Source organism: Mixophyes fleayi, chromosome 8, assembly GCF_038048845.1.
Source record: "Mixophyes fleayi isolate aMixFle1 chromosome 8, aMixFle1.hap1, whole genome shotgun sequence".
In the NCBI taxonomy this organism is placed as follows: domain Eukaryota; kingdom Metazoa; phylum Chordata; class Amphibia; order Anura; family Limnodynastidae; genus Mixophyes; species Mixophyes fleayi.
The window spans coordinates 12,442,086-12,464,608 of NC_134409.1; positions in this window are offsets into that span (position 1 = coordinate 12,442,086).

Here is a 22,523-nt window from a genome sequence, read left to right on the forward strand (position 1 = left end):
TATAGTCCGTAACTGAGATGTATACAATACGTACCAGGGGAAATTATGTCATATAAAACTTCTTCAGCCATCTGTTCAAAATGCGTGAAAAGGTAAGACATACAAGTAGAAAATATAATGTATTCTATTCAATACAGTTCTTTTATACATTTTTGTAGCCGGACTGTGGTTAAGGCCATTTTAAAATCACATTTACACACTGCTATTAATTATTAAGCTGTAATTAATATTGTTAATGTAGATTTTAACACTGGTCTCATATCTACTGAAAATATTGTAAAGATCTCCAGTAATCTATTTTCTTGTATGTTCTCCCCGTGTTTGCGTGGGTTCCTCCGGGTGCTCCGGTTTCCTCCCACACTCCAAAAACATACTGGTAGGTTAATTGGCTGCTATCAAAATTGACCTTAGTCTCTCTCTCTGTCTGTGTGTGTGTGTTAGGGAATTTAGACTGTAAGCTCCAATGGGGCAGGGACTGATGTGAATGAGTTCTCTGTACAGCGCTGCGGAATCAATGGCGCTATATAAATAAATGATGATGATGATGATGATGATTCTACATGAGTGGCGTCCCACAAGCAGTAGGGATATTGGTCTTGGATCCTGATATGTTGTTTAGAAATAAATAATCCTGGAGTTATATGTTTAAATATTATTTTTTAAACTCAAACAGATACAATTTTTAAATAATGAAATTCACTGGAAATTGTTTATTCCTCTGTCTGCTGAGTTGGAGTATTCACCAGTAAATTGAACGGACATTATAATGTCAGTTACATATTTTTGCGGATTAAAACAAGGGCACTCCAAAGTGATTGCTAGGCAAAGTCAAGTAAATGTTTTACAATTTACACCATTTATATTCTACCCATTAGCTACTTGTAGCCAAGGCAGCTGTTTTACAGGGTGAACCAATGTTTCTGAGAATACAGTCTATCAATACACAAGGAACCAGTCACTACAATGTAGCCCTTTATGCCTCATTAATGTCACTAATTTGTAGTTAAATATTGTTTGAGCCCACAGAATTGTTGTCTCTACGCAGTTCAGGTGATAGGTACACTTTAATTATTAACGGCACTGGGCTACTGGAGTCTGTTAATGATATTTAAACTTACATCGGGTCACTGAGCAATATGACAAACCTTGGCAAATGTTTATCACTTCATGTGATAACAGAGTCCTTTACCAACTTTTGTTAAGTAACATCTACTGAATGACATTTGTTTAATTATTGTGACTCCCCTCAAAAAAAACATCAACACAATATTCTGAAATTCTGATATTCTGAATTCTAATATTTTACATTTTTGGTTGCAATTCATTTTGAAGACTAAATCTGAGTAAACTTGTAATTTCCCTTTCAATTTGTTATAGACATCTACAAATTGTTAATGCAGAAAAGCCTCTTAGGAAGAGAATGTGTTGCGACTGCTCAGACGCGGGCTGGGAGAGGCGTGGCCGGGGGGCACACAGGCGGCCGCATCTCATGAAAAGGGATGCGGCCATGTCATTGATGACGCGGCCGCATCCCCTGTCGTGTAATGCGGCCGCCTGTGTGCTGACACGGCCGCATCTGATGTCATCAGATGCGGCCGCGGGGGAAAGAATTGTATTTTGCAGCCGGGGGGGGCGGCCGGACTGACCGAGCGGCCCGGGGGGCCGATGCCCCACGGGCCAGCCCGCCACTGCGACTGCTCCACCCCAATACAATACTTGCCAGGACCGATCACTGTCATCTGTGTATTGGGACGCTGATGGTTTATGAAGATTTCGTCGGCACACACTGTGCACAGCTAACTTGGGGACTGAGCGCCCCTCCGTGCAAACAGATAGATGGATAAAGAAGATGCCTCTCACACCAGATCTCCCATTTAGCACATCCTTTCCAAATGCAGTAATCAATCAGGTAATAAAGGCTGTGTAATCACTTCTCCGTATGTGGGTATCTTCATCATCATCACCCCCACCATTTATTTATATAGCGTCCCTGATTCCGCAGCGCTGTACAGAGAACTCACTCACATCAGTCCCTGCCCCATTGGAGCCTGCAGTCTAAATTCACTAACATAGACAAACAGAGAGAGAGAGAAAGAGAGAGACTAGGGTCAATTTTGATAGCAGCCAGTTAACCTACCAGTATGTTTTTGGAGTGTGGGAGGAAACCGGAGCACCCGGAGGAAACCCACGCAAACACCGGTGGCACATACAAACTCCACACAGATAAGGCCCTGCTCGGGAATTGAACTCATGACCCCAGCACTGTGAGGCAGAAGTGCTAACCACTGAGCCACCGTGAGGGTATCTCACTCTATAGTAGAATCAGTAGCATAAAGAAGAACAAGGAGTCCTGGAAGTTATTGTAATGCCCCCACAGAGTCCTGATCTCAACATCATGGAGTCTGTCTGGGATTACATGAAGAGGCAGAAGGATTTAAACAAGCCTACATTCACAGAAGACCTGTGGTTAGTTCTCCAAGATATTGGGAACAACCTCCCTATATTAATTCAATAAAAAACTGTGTGCAAGTGTACCTAGAAGAATTTATGCTGTTTTGAAGGCAAAGGGTGGTCACACCAAATATTGGCTTGATTTAGATGTGTCTTCTGTTCATTCACTTTGCATTTGATAATTGCTAAAAATAAACTATTAACGCCTCTATTTTTGAAAGCATTCTTACTTTTCAGTATTGTTTCTATGCCTGCCTAAAACTTTTGTACAGTATTATATATATGCATATACATACATACACATATATATATATATATATATATATATATATATATATATATATATACATTACTAGTAGCTCTTTTATGTAAGACATCAGCATCTATTCTATCTGTAGTGTTTTGTTAATGTAAATTATTACTGTATTCTTACGTAATGATTTTACCTTTTTATGTGTGCATATTGGTACGGGGTTGAATGAGTCTGCATATTTTTGCTTTTTTGTCTTTTTGTGTTCGAACCCAGAGCTCAGCTCAATAATCACAAAATAATGCATATTGTTTCTGCACAAGCATGCCTTGGCTTACAGGATACCATGCAATAATGTTGCCTCAGCAAGCTTTCAAAAGGCTAAGGTCATAGTCATTACCCACACACAAATGGTCTTTCACAATAGAAAATGAGATAATGGCATGGGTCTTAAAACTGGGCAGATAAGACACAGTCATTTAAATGGAGACAGTTCAATAATAATTCCTTGGCAATAGCATTATGGGGTTATTGGATTATACAAACAAATACACTGCGAGTTTATGGTTTTAATGGTTGAATTGATTATTTTATTTTCTACAAAGCAATTTCATTTATATTTCTCCAGCTGGGATGCTCTGTATTAGAATTGATTCAAGAGTTCCAGCTCATCGATGAATGTTTCGAAGAAGAGTTTTAGCTAAAGAAAAATTATTACAAATCTACTTACTCCACCCTTATGCCTATGGAGATAACCAATATACTTGCCCGGGTCTAACACCAGTTCTACAGGGTCAACAGTCTGAATAACTTTGAGAAAACAGCGATTGATGTGCTTGTATATACACTGTTGACTAGAACAGCATGGCAGCAGTACAAACAGTATCGTAGATACATGTGCACTGATCTACACATCTTACTGGAGACTGGAGGCCTGAGTCATTAAGGAGAGCAAAGCATAAAAAAGGAGTAACTTTACACCTGGGCAAAACCATGCTGCATTGGAGGGGGAGGTCAATTATGTGGGGACAGATTGATAGCTGGGGTAAGGCATGTCCTAGATCAGCTTTAAATTTCAGTGTAAAGAAAAAGCTAGTATTTCTGTGTTACATGAGAAAAGAGCCAGTATTCCTTACATACTAAATAATAAACTAATTTGCACCCCTTGTATTGTAACATGGTTTGTCCAGGGTCAAATTTACTCCTTTTATTGCTTTGTTCTCCTTAATGACTCAGGCCCTGGATGTTTTAAGTAGCACCACTCTATGGTCACGGAAATAAATGGCAAGACCTAAAGAGTAGCCAAACTCAAAACTGGAAATTGAATATATATATATATATATATATATATATATATATATATATATATCTACATGGAATAACTAACAATTTTTATGTTCAATTTTGTGTGCTCGTTCAGATCTGTGCTTCTCATTTGTCTTAACCATTTGCTTGCTGTCAGACCGTTTCTCACCCCCATAATCTCAGCCTGCATTTCAAGGTATGTGTGCCTGTTACCCCGCACCTCCGTCATCTGTCGTCCCAATTCTGCAAGGTACATACACACTGCAGAATTGGAACAACGTTGTTTCATTGCTGAACGAGATTTTCAAGTCAGTTAGAAAATCTCTATCCCGATTTCAGTGGCTTTGGAATGACCATCGGTCATCGTTTCACTGAGTCGTTTATCGTCCGATTGATTGGATGAAAAGACTGTACTGTGTACCTAGCCAAAGTCCTAAGCAGACTCCACTTTGTTAATTGCAATTCCCTAGATAAGGATGAATGGCTGAAACTGGAAGGAGTTCCCTTAATCTGTACAGACCAGCTGCAGACCTGGGGAAACTACAGAAACATATTACTCTATTAGGGTAAGCTGATTGTTCCTATTAAATTTGTTTTGCTGAAGATAATGGGCAGCAGGGTGGTTAGCACTTCTGCCTCACAGCACTGGGGTCGAATCGCAAGCGCCTAACGTATGTAATTTTTTCTGTGCATATTGCTATACTTATAGGACTACAATTATTATAATTAAGCAGCAACTGGCAACTAGCGGTGTTGTGGTGCGGTTGGAATGAGGAGACACTTGGTGCAGGGGAGACTATGGACTAGATATTGTAGAAATAATAAAACATTCAGCTGCTGGGAACCATAACTGGCCTTCACACATTATCTTAACTGAACCTCCGTCCTATTCTGGTTCTGGAGAAGACTGTCGCTTTTGTGTTGCACGTGAATTCTTGTAGCTGTCCACCAGTTGGGCGTAGCCTTGTGTTTTTCTTTAGATCATGCTCACTGCTGAAAACAATTATTTGTATCCCATGTTCGTCAGCTGTTGCTGCCATCAAGAGGCGGTGGAGAGCACCAAAGGAGGTATAGAGATGGCAACAGCACTGACAGTGGAACTCACTAGTGTTGATGCATCCTCATCCAAAGTATTCATCACCTACAGTCTTACAAACATGCCAAGAGTGTGCCAAACTTATTAAATGAAAGCCATGTACGATGTCAAAGGCCTGACATCATAATAAGAGGAAAATCATCTATTTTGAATTTTTGTGTGACATGGATAACAGGGAAATGGCAGGTGAGTAGTATGGGCACACAGGGTTAGTTGAGGTGGCCAGTGAATAATGCTCCTCACCCCTGATCCAACATATGGAAAAGGATCATAGTCTACTTTGGGAGAAACATGCTAGACCTGACAAACCAGATGACAATTCCGAAAACACATATGAGCGTGTTATTTGTACGTCTAGAGTTCCCGTTGATAATGATGATGATGTACATGATGATCGCCCTGGGACCGAAGTTGCACCTGATGCCAACTGTGAAGAGCAAACTGTAGGTTCTCTGTTGTTTGCCCATCAATGTTTGTAATAATTCCATAGCTATGTTAAGCAACCATTACTGCTAGAAGTACTAGAGGGCAAAAGTAGAGCAGGACATATCTTAGAGCACTCTCTCTAACCGCTCACTTAGCCTAAAAGGATTGCCATGGAAAGAATCCCTTCCAAGTTTGTTGCATCTGCTTCAATTCAGGAATTAATGTTTTCTGCACAACCAAGCTGGCAAGTACCCAGTCATTACTATAATTATTCCAACATAGCTGCAACTGCAATATAAGCCAATAGTAAATATTACTTTTCAATCATTCTCTAGCTTTTATTTGCTGTGCTGCTGACAGAAAGTATAGAGGGCTAATAGGAAGTGGGTGGGTTGAATCACGATTTACAAGCAGAATTTAATAAAAACTAAATTCAATGAATTTTGATCCATGTTCACCCAAGTCGCAGAGTACAGAATTTCTGGGATTTTATATATCCATAATAGTGTACAAATAAATAAAGAGTGATACAAATTGTAGCGTGGGCAGTAGATCCGATTGTTGATAATATTGGAGGTTGGAGAGAACTTTTCAGTTTCCGCAGTAGTCATAATGACAACTATAAAAACAATATATTGTTATAGTAAAAAATAACTTTCTTTATTACACTGCTAAAAACCTTCCATCAAAGACTATTTCTTAGGTTAAACAGGTGAAATAATGCATGAAGAATAATTTTGTTGTAAAACATCAGCAGAAGATCCGGGAACAAGTCCGGACAATCCCTCTTGTTGACCAAAGCTGCCAGTCCTGCACTTGACTTTTACAGACTCGTTTTTTTTTTCTCCTTTAAACAAAAGTTTTAAAGTGAGACAACAAAGACACAGGAACTATAAAACCAACTTTTAGATAAGTTGAATATAGTAGCATCCTACAGTTTACATAGAACAAAAACACTTCAAGAAATGTACACTTAATGACATATAATTACATGTTCAACCAAGGTCATCTGGTTTTTCAGAAAAGTTATATGAGCCATTCACAATAAATGACATTAATTATACAGATCACAGAAAATAATATTTCTTTCGAGGGAGAAACAGATGTATAATTAAGTACTTAAGATTTGTGCTTTTTGTAAGAGTAAGAGCACCTTAGTCATGGTTCATGATAGTGCAACCACAGTATGTTTATCATCTTCATAAGTAGAACCACCTATTTTTAGCTAACTCTGCCCATTACCTATTGTGGTAATAGCTCATCCATTGGTACAATTACTCCAATCATCCCTTTCCTAATAGAGCATCTAGTCTTTCAATTGTGCCAAGCTTACTGCACAGCAAAACTTCAGTTACATTTATTTTTTTCAAATTTCATTCATGGAAACTGAAAAGCTGACTTGTTTCAACAAAATAAAAAAGCAACAATACACGGGACTGTCTGCAAGGATTTATTGTAGTGAGTAAGGAAGGAAGGTGCTGTGAGAGCCCAGACTACTAATTTCTCTAACTCACGTCATATAGGTTGGCTTAATTCTCAAGCGCACCACTATCCAACGGCAAGTAAAAGTGAACAGCAATCATTTAACACTCAGGTTATTATATTTTATGGGATATAAATAAAATATTTGGCGTTTCCCATTATAATGTATCCATCATTTTTCATTTATATACATTAAACGAGCATGGTTCAGTAATAAAGACAACATACACAGGTGTAAATTATTTTTGGTGTGGCATTTGCCAAGTTTAGAAATTATGGAGATCATTTACAGTTGGATGCCTTTGCAGCAAAATTCTAGCTACAAAAATTGTGTTCTGAAATAGTTATTTTGAGTCACATGTATCTTAAGATCCATGCAACAGCACGGTGCCTCAGTGGTTAGCACTTCTGCCTCACAGAACTGGGGTCATGAGTTTGATTCCTGCACATGGCCTTATCTGTGTGGAGTTTGTATGTTCTCCCTATGTTTGCGTGGGTTTCCTCCGGGTGCTCCGGTTTCCTCCCACACTCAAAAAAAACCCCATACTAGTAGGTTAATTGACTGCTATCAAAAATTGACCCTGAATTGAATCCTTGCAAGCTGCTGTATTGCCACCAAAGTTGCAGAGTATTAGAATATATCTACAGAAATCCCAGGTGCAGCACGGTGGCTCAGTGGTTAGCACTTCTGCCTCACAGCGCTGGGGTCATAAGTTCAATTCCCGACCCTGGCCTTATCTGTGCGGAGTTTGTATGTTCTCCCCGTATTCGCGTGGGTTTCCTTTGGGTGCTCCGGTTTCCTCCCAAACTCCAAAAGCATATTAGATGGTTATTTGGCTGCTATCAAATTAACCCTAGTCTCTCTATCTCTTTGTGTGTGTATTACGGAATTTAGATTGTAAGCTCCAATGGGGCAGGGGTGTGAGTTCTCTGTACAGCGCTGCAGAATTAGTGACGCTGCATAAATAAGTGATGATGTTGATGATATAGTATACATTTAGCCAATGAAGTTGTAAATGAGGACTGTTATAATGTTGCAATATCCTGGATATTATGAAATAAATAATCAACTTATCAAACCCTTTGGTGCACCACAGATTTAATCTTACCTTTTCCACAGAGTGGTCTATAAAGTTACTATATTACATAATTTATCTTGTCCCAAGTTCAATTGTATTCCCTCATATTTCCTAAATGCAAAAAGTATATTTGGTTATAACAATAAAAGTGTGTGTAACACTGTGGAACTACAATATTTCAGGCTTTTCAGAGTCGTATGATGCTACTTGTTTGTACATACAGACTTGGTGGCGGCGGAGGGCAGGCAAATTTTAGCCCGGGGGGGGGGGGGGAAGAGCCAAGACTCAACTCAGCAGCCTATTTTAAAGGGAAAAAAATGCAGGTGGCACAGTGACCCAGCCCAATGTAGCCCACTATGGGACCGGCTCAGGGGTCAGATAACCCACTGCCTCCAACCCAGCCTGCTCCTGCTTGGTGGTTTGTAAACTGAGATCAATCCAATTACAGCATAGACAACGTCCCCATGTTGGGGTTCTCCCGTCTCTGGATGGCAAGACATGCTGAAACTTGTAGTTCTAACACTGAAGAACCTACTTCTGAGCTAATAAATAGGATATCTTCCAGGGCTCAAATATAAGCAAAACCCACATAATTTATCACCATTTATTATGTTTTTTTAAGTACTGCCAATAGAGAACACAGAAAGCTTTGAAAACGTCTGGTCTCCTAATAATTGCCAGTTTGTTTTTTTTCTGTGCTTAAGGCAACCGTGAGACAAGATTGACATTTTGCCATTTTTCTGTCGATTTTGACCAGTTGGAGAAAATGAAAATGTAAATTGCAAAAATTGTAAACTAATCCAAAATGATCTTACAACTCTGATACGACTCTGCCAAGGCTTGCTAATGGCACCGGGCACATTCTCAAATAAAATCAATATTGTGGTCTTGTACTTTTATTCGGGGAGAGCAATATGCTTGTTAATATGGAAGCACAAAGGCATGGGATTTTAATTGCCAAAAAAATTATGTGACGATCTGTCACAGTTTTTTTTGCAGCAGGGGAAAATTATAAGAGTATACTGTATATTATTACATAATATTATAATATATGAAATTAGATGTTAATGTTATGGTATATTTTATATCGAATATATATAACATGGTACAATTAGTAATGATGTATTGTAATCTATAGCAACCAGATAACTTCTTTAAGCAGTCCAGCATAGTCAGACAAATAAAAGGTAATGTGTCATTGGCTTCAATAAGTAACATCATTGCGTTCCACTTGCATAATATAATTTAATGAGTCTGTATATGTAAGATTTACATTATACAATATAGTCACCCACTTTGGCTATACTTAAAGGATTCCAAGACATTTTAAGGCAAGATATCACATTGAGGCCATCCCAGCGGGATTGATTCTTTATATAGATTTGTATCACATAATAAAATATACAGCCACATGCTGTGGCTCCCTACAACTCTAAATTAAATGTATGGTAAAGGTGACCTAGTTTACCATCTCAGATCCTCACCAGAATCACACGCCGTTGTCGGATGGGTACAATATGTATAGACAGAATTAGAAAAGCATAATTCACACCCTTGGTAAAAAGTCAAGTTTAGATTTAAGGGGCAAAGTATGATAGAATCAGTGGCAATATCTTTTCTTTGTTTCATTTTGAAACACTGAATATAATGATATTTTTCTTGCTAGAATAATTCACAACAAACATGTTAGTTTGTTGTCATTTTAGTAACTAAATTTGAAAGAGCAACTGAACTAAAATACATGTTGCTTAATATAAAAATTTACTAGCAACATAATCGGATGTATAGGTAAAAACAATTTGACAGTGCAGCATTGGGAAAAAGCGTTAACAACCAAGTTGTGCACTTACTCTAATTGCATTGCTGGGATGCTGCAAACCCTTCTAACACCAAGGGCTAGATTTACTAAGCTGTGGGTTTGAAAAACTGGGGATGTTGCCTATAGCAACCAATCGGATTCTAGCTTTCATTTATTTAGTACCTTCTACAAAATGACAGCTAGAATCTGATTGGTTGCTATAGGCAACATCCCCACTTTTTCAAACCCGCAGCTTAGTAAATCTAGCCCCAAGGGGTAAATGTATCAAGCTGTGAGCTTCCGGAGGGTTTGAAAGGTGTTGCCTATAACAACCAATCAGATTCTAGTTATCATTTATTTAGAACATTCTACAAAATGACAGCTAGAATCTGATTGGTTGCTATAGGCAACATCTCTCCTTTTCAAACCCACCAGAAACTCGCAGTTTGATACATTTACCCGTAATGTCACTTGTTTGCTTCAAACTACTGAGCATATGGTACTTCAGGTCTTATGGGACTACAGATTGACTTGTAGTTCCACAACAGCTGGGCACTTTATCTACTAAAGGTGTTACATTGTTATATTAGTTTACAATAATTTAATCATCTATTTAATAATATATTAATCCATATCTCTCCACAGTCCCCTGCTTTTCTGCCTAAACAAATAAAATACAAAACAATGTTTTTTTGCCCATGGACTTTAGCATGAAAAGTGTTACGAGTTAGCAACAACTTTCTAGAAACTATTTAAAGTGAGCCAATAAAAATTTTGTTATAAATTCTTCTCTCTTCTCAAGAAACATACATGTCTCTACTGTACATTAACTACTACAAAAAACGCTTCCCCATTCCATTCACTCCCCGAAACCGTAGGCTGAAGTGGGTGTTCTTTGTATTCGAAGACGGAGCAAACAGGGCTGCGGTCACTAACGTATGTCCTGGTTCTGGACGTGAGCTGAGTGTTTGTGCATATGATGCTCTCAAAATCGGCCGTTACCTCTTACTTGCCAACTCTCCCGGAATGTCCGAGAGACTCCCGAATTTTGCGGGAGTCTCACGGACTCACGGGAGAGTGTGGCAATCTCCCGGATCTGCCCACTTCACTAGGAAGTGCCCACTTCCTAGTGAAGTGGGCAGAATTAGGTCCCAAACGCCGCGATTCAAGGTGAATCACTGCGTTTGGCCCCGCCCCCCCCGCTGTCAAATGCGCCATTACATCACGGGGGCGGGTCCAAAATGACGTGCATTTTGGAGCCCCACCCCCCATCAAGCCCACTTCCCCCGGCAGGCTCCCGGAAGCCAACTTTCTAAAGTTGGTAAGTATGCGTTACCTGCGTTAATGCCGTACCAACATTTAAAATGTTTATATCAGTGTTATAATACAGATAGTACAGAATGCAAATATTATAAGAGATAATGTTACAATTTTTTGCACAATTTTACAAGCGACACATTAAGGGCTCGTGCACACAGCACTGAAACACAATGCTAGTTAAAAGAGCAGAAAAAAGCCTTGTTATTGGTAGTAGTTGGTTCTCTATATTATGCTGCTTCCCTGCAGCATAACATATAATGTTCTTAATGAGCGTTCCCATAGAACTCTATTTTATTGTACTGAGGCCTCAGAGTGCTGCAGGCAACATTAAAATTGACACAAGGCCAGGTGAACACTTGTCAAAAAGTGTGTGTGTATAGGTCAATTCACTCCCTTTATTTCTTGGATAATGAAAGCACATTTGATAGTCTTTAACAATACGTGTTAAATGTCTACAATTGGTGTCTGTATGTACGAGGCCAAACAAAATAAAAGAATAGAGCCAAGGATTTTAATTCATTTTCAGCAAACCTTAAATAGACAATGAAAGCCATCCCATGCCGTTGCAATGAATGACATGCGATGGGTTAAATGTCCATTTAAAGTTTGCTACATTTGTAGTGCAAATATGTTGTCCAGATCTTTTCTGATAGACCCTTATGTCTTGGTAAACATTACAAAATATATTTACAATTTCATTACATTAAAAAATATATTTACAATTTCATTGTTTGTATATGTTGTTTTTTTTTTTATACAAAAATACCTAGTAGTGCAAATAGTACCTTACAGATAGTGTGTCATTTCCTTTTTAAGTACACAGCGTTCTGCTTCTTTGTCCTTGATTTCGATTTCAGACACTTGAAATGTGATTTGCCTTTCTTTCTGCGCAAACAATAAACGGCGACCTAATAACAAGGTAATATCAGCTTATTTTTGTTTTCTCCTATATAATTATTTTCATTGTCTGCTGTATGACTGGCTGACAGGATAAATGCTGCTACTGTTTTGCCCAACTCCCACCTACACACTTCAAGAAATCTGGATTTGAGTTGTCAGGTTCATCTGCTCCAGGGTTAAAGTACTTGGTCATGACTTAGAGGAGTGGAACATGATTGTCTGGAATAGAGATAAAATGTATCTTTTTTATTTTGCGTTGGTTATTACTGGGAAAAAGTGGCAAAAGTAGAGAACAACGCACTTAGACTTGATTATTTTTATGCAGCTAATGTAAGCCAGAAAATACATTGTATTTATTTTACAACTTGTAACTTTTACCAAGGTACCTAATATATATATATATATATATATATATATATATATATATATATATATATATATATATATATGGAGAGATCAAACAAGATATCTACAGATGGCGCTTACCCAATATATGGAAGATAACACAAATACAGAATTGCATATGCGTGTATAAGGCAGTAAATAAATAGATGAATGTATAATGATAAAAGCAACACCTCCACAATGTGCGTGTGGCAGCCAACCTTAAAAGCGGATGGTTAGTCCGATAACATAGTAGGGTATAGATAGTAAAGGGCGGCGCCTTCAGGTGTATACAATGTATATAAACATATAAGCACAAGTGTACACAGAAATAGTCCAGAGTAGTTAGAACAGGACGGTGTCTGTATCAGTACCGCAGCTAACTCAAAATCACTGTAGTATAGGATAAATATAATCAGAAGTTGATCGTGCAGAATATATAGAAGTGGTGTGCGTACCAGATATATAAAATCAAACCGCTTATCTGTATAGTGGCTCCTTAGAAATCCCAGAGTATGATCTGCAACCAATTCTCCTTAACGATGGATAAAATGTATGTTCTAAAACAACCGCGACACCAAACTTATCCGCTCATCATAAAAGGAAATCACATAAAATAACTCATCCACCTCAGGATAGACATCAATCTGCAATTCAAATGGTTTCCCAACCTCTATTGGAGTACTTGGCTCTTGTATCTCTATAAAATAATTCATTCCATACGATTTGTACAATTGCCAGGATTATATATATATTATAGTTTAAAGTGGTGAACAAAGGGTTTGGGGAGCAGTTTCAATTAATTAAATTTTATTTAAAAATTATGTATGTGTGTATAGTATTTTTACTATAATGTGCTGATCAACACCAAGCAGGAAAGGAATCCCATGGAAGGGATCAGTATAGATGGATAGGATGGGTAGGTTGGGAATTATTCTATAAAAGTTTTATTACTAATAGACAGAAAATTGATAGAAACCAAAGAAAGGAGAAAATCAGAGAATAGCCAAACAAGCCAGGGTGTAGGGTCAGAGCATGAAGAGATATTACCGTGGATCAAATCAAAGTCATATACAGATACAAGACCGGATTGGACACAAAGACAAGCTACAAAATGAGTCTACAGTGTTGAACAGGCTTTAAATACATGGAGATTGCTAGGAATCCACTGCAGTTGGGCTTACTAGGACAGAGAAGACAGGAAACACAATAGAACATAGAGCCTAAGAAGCAGACATTGAAACACAAAGGTCCTGGGTTCCACAAGTCAAATTCAAGGCACCCACAAACCTCTTTCTTTTCTATTTTAATATATGCTTTCTCCTTTTGAAATCAGCCAGAAGTGGGAGGAAAAGACAATGCGTCAGCTCTAATTTAAAGTTAAAGAACAGGCACTGAGGCCCACAAGTCTTGGCTTCAAAGCCCCAGTAGAACCTTATGTTGCAATTGTGGGGAGTCATTACAAAACAGTTTATCAACTTTGAGATCTTTTGCAGAAGTTCCGGCGATGTTGAAGAATTTCTATCTCTACTTATTGCAGTGATAAAAAATCTTCTTGCTCACAATTTAACAAGATTGTTTTGCCAGGGCAGCTGAGAGTTACGCCGCTCCTAGGCAATGCTATAAGATAGAGGAGGTTTATCTGCGTTTTTTGTTATCATATGTATTTTTGGAGCATGAGGCCACACTCCGCTGGTGATGTAGGTGAGAGATTAAATGAGGCGTGGGCCTCATATGTGTGTGGCTAAGTAGTGATGCCAGAGGCAAGCATTGCAGAAGTGAGCCTGACTGAGGGACTAGGTGCAAAAGACTTTGGGCAGGGACCCAAGTGAGCTGACAGCTCAGGTCTCTCAAAAGATGAAGCTATGACCTGTTATCTCAGTGCCAAATCAAGATCTGGCTGAGAGTTGGGATGACTGAGCGTGAGGCAACTTGGAGGATAGTGAAAGGCTGTGGAGAATGAGACCAGCCTAAGAATCAGGAGGGAGGGGGGAATCACAAGAGAGGCCTGCATGTTGTCAAGAAGGCTGCGTGATTGACAGAAGCTGAATTAAACTATGTGCATAGTGAAATTAAACTAATATGTTGAAGGTGAGTGAGCAGAAGCCTTTATTCTTTTGTCATTGCAACAATTAAGTTACAATGCAAGAGCGAAGTCTAGAAGATGTAAATAGTTATTTAATCTCTGCAAGTAAAGTGATGTACAGGCTGAGTTAATGGAAAAAAGGGTGGGGGAAGGAATAAGATCATAACATAAACTTAATACACACAGGATTAAGGCTGGGTACACACTACAGAAAAATTCTCCCAATGATATTCATGTGTACACACTATATACATTTTACAAAATTTACCTTCATATCTGCTCTTCATCTGTCATAACCCTCAGCTGAAAAGACTGCCGGTCCTAAGTGCTGACACACTGCAGAATTGGAACGACATTGTTCCATTGTTGAACGAGATTTTTAGTCCATTTATAAAATCAGATGAAACGATACCATGTGCTTTGGAACGATAACCGTTCATTCGTGGAGTGTACACACTAATGTGATATCGGCCCAAACCATCGTTTATTGTGTGATTGACCCGATGATCGGATGAATAACATTTAGTGTGTACCCGGCCTTACTATAACTCTTCCCTTCCGCAAGCGATTTCTTTACAGGTGTATACTGAACATACTTTCTCGCTAAAGGAACTTGTGATAATTGACTGTGGATATATTCTCAATCAAAGACAAAAAGAAGAATTTCGAACAAGCACTTCACTATTCACCGCCGCTAGATAAAACCAACAAAACAATACACACCAATTGTGAACAAGTGAAACTGAAAGCTAATGTGGAACTATCTAGCATTGTTTTTCTCACATAAACAAACAACGCATAAAAACAATGCGTGAAAAAAACGTGTTAAAAGTGATTTGTCCTATTTTTACATACTACACCAGAGTTGCTTTTCTGTTTTCTTCTTCCATATACATTATCTACTATATAAAAGCCTAGTGGCGTGTGTCTGTTTTTGGAAAAAAACAAACAAGCTGCAGCGCCACCTGCTGGGCGAAGTTATACACTGACCTACTAAATTCTTAGTGTGTGTGTGGGGGAAAAAACTCAGAAAGGGCTGAAATTTGCTGCAGCGCCACCTGCTGGGCGGAGTTATACACTGACCTACTAAATTCTTAGTGTATGTGTGGAAAAAAAAATTGTTAATTTAATTTGTTAATTGTTAAAAGTGTTTATAAAGATTTTTAAAAAAAAATATATTTCTTGAAGGAGAAGTGACAGTTGGGAGTGGTTGGTGGTTGTCAGGGGTGACAGTTGGGAGTGGTTGGTGGTTGCCGGGGGTGACAGTTGGGAGTGGTTTGTGGTTGCCGGGGGTGACAGTGGGGAGTGGTTAGTGGTTGCCAGGGGTGACAGAGCGAGAGGAGTGTGATACTCAGGACTGCTGAGAGAGATCCCTGTGTCTGGATAGACATCTGGATAGATGTGGCGATAAAGATGAAGAATGAGGTGATGGAGAAAAATGATGAGGTGGTGACATGTGGACAAAACCACGTTAAAAAAGGGAGCTTGCATCGGGAAGTAACGCTCTTCCCCTGAGGAGGCCTCTTCCCCTGAGGAGGCCTGGGCTAGCCCCAAATGCATGACAAGAACCTTTTTAACACCTTAAGTAGCTTGATTTGACTAGAATGCATGAGTATCATGCACGGGTTAACTTGTGGTATTTATATGAGTGGAACATGGACTCTTGTAGAAGATGCCCTTCAGATATAACTTTTAAAGAAACCGTTTAGAAGTTCATCATCAAGAATCAGTTCTGTAAGTTGAATACCAAAGGGGCTTGGGCAATACTGAGAGATTCTAAAATATTTTAATGACGCTTATAATTATCTTCACTTTGTGAGTGAATTCACATAAGGGGCTCATAGTCCTCTGAACACTTGTGAACATATATGAACTCTTGGATGAAGTTCACATTAATTTAATCTGCATGAATTTATATTGCTAACGATTTTGAATGCACAGTATTGATGATATTACACTATATTTACTTTTTCTGTTCTTTTTTCTGCCATCTGATTGAATATTACATTCATCGGTGGGTAAGTGGATATCATTTGTACATGAATATATATATGTATTATATTGTGATCACTTTTATCACTGTTTTTTCACGCATTGCTTTTATGCGTTGTTTGTGTATGGGGGATAAACAGCACTTAGATAGTTCCACATTAGGTTTCTGTAGATATATTCTAATACTCTGCAACTTGGGTGGCAATACAGTAGCTCGCAAGGATTACTGTTGTATAATTTGATCTGAATTTCAGAAACTCTGGAATACAGAATATCAGTCTTGATTGATTGACAAGTCTGCTCTGTGGGAGTGATAATATCCTTAACAGACATTTGCTTAATCCATATAGCACTGCCTATCTATACCCTGATAAACCCAAGGAACTACAAGCTATCCCTGTGAAAGATTTAATCCACCAGAGATTAGTAAAGACTCTTTCTCCAAAGCGAGATTATTTCTGTATACGCTGGTTATTGTATATATGTTTGACATCTGAATTCAATAATGTTCTATGTACCTACAATTCATAATCTATAGGAATGCAATTTCTGATGCTGATATTAATTAATTAATTTATTTATGTATGCATATGTATTGAATAAACAAGTGATCTGTTATTACAATCTCTTGGTAATGTGCATAATTTTTTCTTAGTACATTTTTGGAAATTAATGAGTACATTACACTTTCTATTTCCTTGTATATAATAATTCTATTTTAGAGGCAATTGCACCTCCTCCTTCTGGATGCAGCATATGCACATTTTTCCCAGAGTATATATTTTTTTAGGTATATTATTTCAGAATGATAGGTTGGCACCTGTGTTTTCTTTATGGCCTCAATAATCTTAATATTTAGTGACACACCTAAATGATATATTTGTTTACATTAAAATCTGGAAAGCTCGCTGCTAGGGGTCCTTCAGTCCCTTTGTGTCAACCAACTTACAGACAGTTTGAAGAAATGTTTTCTAGGAAACTTTGAAACTCAATACCAGACTCTCCCAATCCTGTAGATTCCATCTTAATATCATTGCCAGAATACGCCCTTTTCTTACTCAACATACTACCAAAACTCTTATTCATTCTCTCATCATCTCCCGTCTTGACTACTGCAACCTCCTAATCTCTGGCATTCCTGACACCCATATATCCACAATTCAATCCATCCTAAATGCTGCTGCAATACTGATCTTCCTTTCTCACCGCTCCACATCTGCTGCACCTCTCTGCAAATCCCTACACTGGCTCTCTGTGTCCTCCAGAATCAAATTCAAATTACTCACCCTTACCTACAAAGCCCTCAACAACACCACCCCTACATACATCTCAAATCTCATATCATAATACTCTTCTGCCCGCCCTCTTAGGTCTACCTCTGACCTGCCTTGTCTCATCTCTGGTAACACCTCTCACTCTCACCTTGAAGACTTCTCCCGTGCTGCTCCCCACTTATGGAATCCCTACTGCACCCAATCAGCCTTTCCCACAGCCTTCAAATCTTTAGACGTTCTCTAAAAACCCATCTCTTGTTTAGAGCTTATCTTATCCAACAATATTCACACTAATGCACCCTCACAACTGTCCCAATCTCCACTCTGAGCCACACTCGCTCCTCTTGTTTCAGCTGTTCCCTCTTCCACTTAGCATGTAAGCTCTCTGATTAGCAGGGTCCTCCATACCCTTTGTTTTCATGTCTGTATATGTTTTGTCTACCTTGTATGTTCTTGTTTTATGCATGTACTGTTTTTTATATGTCCTGTTTTCCCTGCTGTACGGCGCTGTGGAACACTGTGGCTCCTTACAAATAATAACATCAGCAACTAGGGGTTTGTTTGCTGTGTTCTTGACTATTTCTCACCCTTTTGCTCTGTCCTCTTTGGTTTATACTACTGCTGTGTACCCCCTGATGTGTGAGATTTACCTGCACCTCTGACAATAAAAGTCACAAGATTGAAAGTGCTTGCCTTCTTCTTCACCACTCAACAGTGTGGTCTTGAGTTAAACTGAGCTCTATGAAGTTCCTGTTGGCCCCAGGAATCCACCATTGCACGTGTGGAAATCCAGCAAGATTTGACATAGATCTTGATTAGAACAGAACAGCGGGAATCTTTCCTCTATTCTTGATGTTAGAAACTATGAAAAAAAATTGTGAAAGTGCGAGCTCTCAGCTTGGTACATACCCCAACAATAACACCATAGTGGCCCTGCATGGCCAGGTGCAATGAGTCACCACACCTGGCGATGTGCAGAGAGCATCCTGGGGTGGGCAATGGTGTAATCGCACACACATATGTGCAAAGAGCGCTGGAAATGCAGACCTGGGCTTTATAAGCCCATACTCAGCACTCCATGGTCTCTCTCTTACCTGCACTCCAAAGACCTCTCCACCATACTTCCCTGTACTCTGCTTCCGCGTATATCTTCCAGTCAGTTTCCCTGTGCTCTCAACTTTCCATAAATTTCTAACTGTTCTATATGTTTACAATTTAACTCTGCATTCTTTAATCTATACACTTAACCCTACAATCTATATACTTAACCCTGCCATCTATTTAACTCTGAAATCTATACATTTATCCCTGCAATTTGTATACTTAACCCCGCAATCTGTACACTTAACCCGCCAATCTATAGACTTAACCCTGCAATCTGTGTATCTCTGCAATATATACACAAACCCAGCACTCAATCTCTCTGTACAAGGTTGCAATCACTGCAATCTCTCTATTCAACACTGAAATCTGCAATCTATATCTGCAATACTTCCCTATGTTTATTCTCTCTATATTACACTTATATTGGTCCTGCTACATAAATCTCTTTCTTGCATTCTCTCTTAAAACACACAGATACACGCACACATAGGAAGCACATGGAGTTAGCTGAGTACCAGAATGGGGTAATATCTGTATATAAACTGGAATTTTTTTTTTAGAGAGTGGCTTGTACATTATCTTACTTGTCGAACTATACTGTGTTATTTGTATGTAAGAATTTATAGGATTTTGAAGTTATCTGTGTGAAGGAAAAGTGTTTATATTTCACACTTTTCTATGAGTTTGTGAGAAATGGATGAATGGTTTGTCTTTATAATATGATACTTTGTAGTTAAGTTGATGATTTGTGTTCACATAACGTTTGACATGTAATAGTGACATGTAATAGTGGCGTATTACTGTTACTGATGATGTATTATTAAGCACAGCTATTAGTGATGACTAAAGTGATCAGCTGAATATTTGCCTCATTCTGACTTCATCATCATCAGCTATTTTTATAGTGCCACCAATTCTGCAGCGCTGTACAGAGAATTCACATCAGTACCTGCCTCATTGAAGCTTACAGTCTAAATTCACTAACACATACACATACAGGCTAGGGTCAATTTGTTAGCAGCCAATTAATCTACAGTAGGTTTTTGGAGTCTGGGAGGAAACCGGAGCACCCGTAGGAAAGCCACGCAAACACGGGGAGAACATACAAACTCCACACAGTTAAGGCCGCGGTCGGGAATCAAACTCATGACCCCAGTGATGTGAGGCAGAAGTGCTAACCACTGAGCCACCGTGCTGCCCCAAGACAAATGTTTATGAAGGTTGCATACAAGGATGTCTCTTAAAACATCTGGATTTTATAGTTATGGGTGCTGTGATTTGACGTGACTCAAAATAGCAGAAAAGGCTTAAGTTGGATTATACCCCAATAATTAATGAGATTGAAAGTTAATAAGAGCCATAAGAAATTTGCATACCAATAGCACTTCATATGTCAAAAGGGATTGTATTACTGCATGTAGTTGTAGTATGTAGATGCCATGGACTCCTGATCAAAGGTTCTACTAACATGACTGCTATCTTGCGAAAATTACTAGGGTAATTGATAGTGAAACCCTTTTACATATCTGTTTTGCAGCACTAGAAGCATTGGATCTCCCAGAATTGTCACGTCCTCCTATCACCACTTCCACATTTGCGTGTGCTGTGTATCTTCATAGGCTTTGCTTCACCTTCAGAATAGATTTTTCCTTCAATATCTCTTGAAGGTATCTCATATGACTAGAAGGGAATCAGTAGTCAGTATGGGCCCAGGTTGAACCCCACTTTTCTTGACTTCTATCCATCAGAGAGGTCTCTGCAATGATGAACAAGGGCTTCCAATATGGACACTGCTGCCCTTGTGCGTTAGAAAATCCCTTTTTTTGAAAAAAGGTTAATGTTACAAGAGTGCTCCATTCCTGAATGCTGTTGCGTACTCTGTCACTGAAAGTCTTCCTTAGTGCATATTGTTGCTTCGGCGGTTGAACATCAGTTAGGATAATCCAAAAATTGGCAAATTTCTGCAAAAAAGGATTCAAAGTAATGGCATCAAGGATAATTGCTCTCAATCAGTGGACCTATCCACATAACTGCCTTTATTTTTTAAGGACCATGATAATTAACAGGTTTTCCAGGTTGCCCAGGTTGTGCACATATGTACGGCCGCTACTGAAGCCAAAGTACTTACACAGTCAACCCCCCAACCAGAGCCATGGGTGTTAGGGAGTACAGATGTAGTAAGCATTAAATAGACATCTAGCACATCACAATTTAATTCATCATGCCATTCCTGAGTTACAATTTTGTACTGTGATGCCATAATGTAACTGCTGAATCAGCATTACTCTTTTGCATGTAGTAACAGTACTAGCCACTGCGGGGGACACTTACCACAAATCTTGAATGTCATTCATTCTATAATCCAATTCCCTTTACTAAATTAATGAATAGCCAGAATCAGGCTGGGCTGATCCCACTATAATAGAGAGTTCCCCTGTCATAATGTGTAACCTGCCAGTGAACATGGGGCAATGTTCCCTAGGGTAATCAGGGCAAACTTTGGATCTTGGGAACCTTCTGGAACTCCATGGTTAGTGGGTGCCATGTCAATGGTTTAAAGTAATGGTATAAAGTGTTAAATCACTAAGTACATTTATGGAGCTACAAGTTTCAACAAGCCCTGACAACCATTGACAGCTTAGGCTTTTTACACTCACTCTTCAAGTGCCGCCAGCATTCCGATAGCCAATATTACAGTATGGTATCTACCAAAGGTTTGTGGCATGTTATATACACTATAATGACAAAAGTATTCGGACGCTTGACATCAACAGGGACTGTAATGACATTGTATTTAAATTCATATACTTTAATATGGAGTTGGTCCCCCTTTTGCAGCGATAGCAGCTTCCACTCTTCTTGGAAGGCTTTCCACAAGATGTTGGAGTGTTTCTGTGGGAATTTGTGCCCATTCATTCTGTAGAGCATTTATGAGGTCAGGCACTGATGTTGCGAGAAGCCCTGGCTCACAATCTTCATTCCAGTTCATCCCAAAGGTGTTCAGTGGGGTTGAGGTCAGGGCTCTATGTGGTCCAGTCAAGTTCTTCCACACCAAAGTCTTCAAACCAAATATTTATAGTCCTTGCTTTGTGCATTGGGGCACAGTCATGTTGGAATAGAAAAGAGCCTTACCCACACTGTTGTCACAAAGTTGGAAGCATATCATTGTCCAAAATGACTTGGTATGGTGAAACATTAAGCTTTACCTTCACTGGAGATAAGGGGCCTAGCCCAAACCCTGAACAACAGCCCCATACCATTATCCCTCCTCCACCAAACTTCACAACTGGCATAATGCAGTCAGGCAGGTAACCTTCTCCAGGTATCCGCTAAACCCAGACTCACCCATCTGACTGTCAAACAGAGAAGCGTGAATCATCACTCCACAGAACACGTTTCCACTGCACCACAGTCCAGTGTCGGTGTGCTTTACACCACTCCATCCTACGCTTGGCATTGGTCTTGGTGATGTGAGGCTTGCATGCAGCTGCTCGGCCATGGAAACCCCTTTCCATTAAACTCCCACCGCACAGTTTTTGTGCTTACATTATTGGCAGTACAAGTTCGGAACTCTTC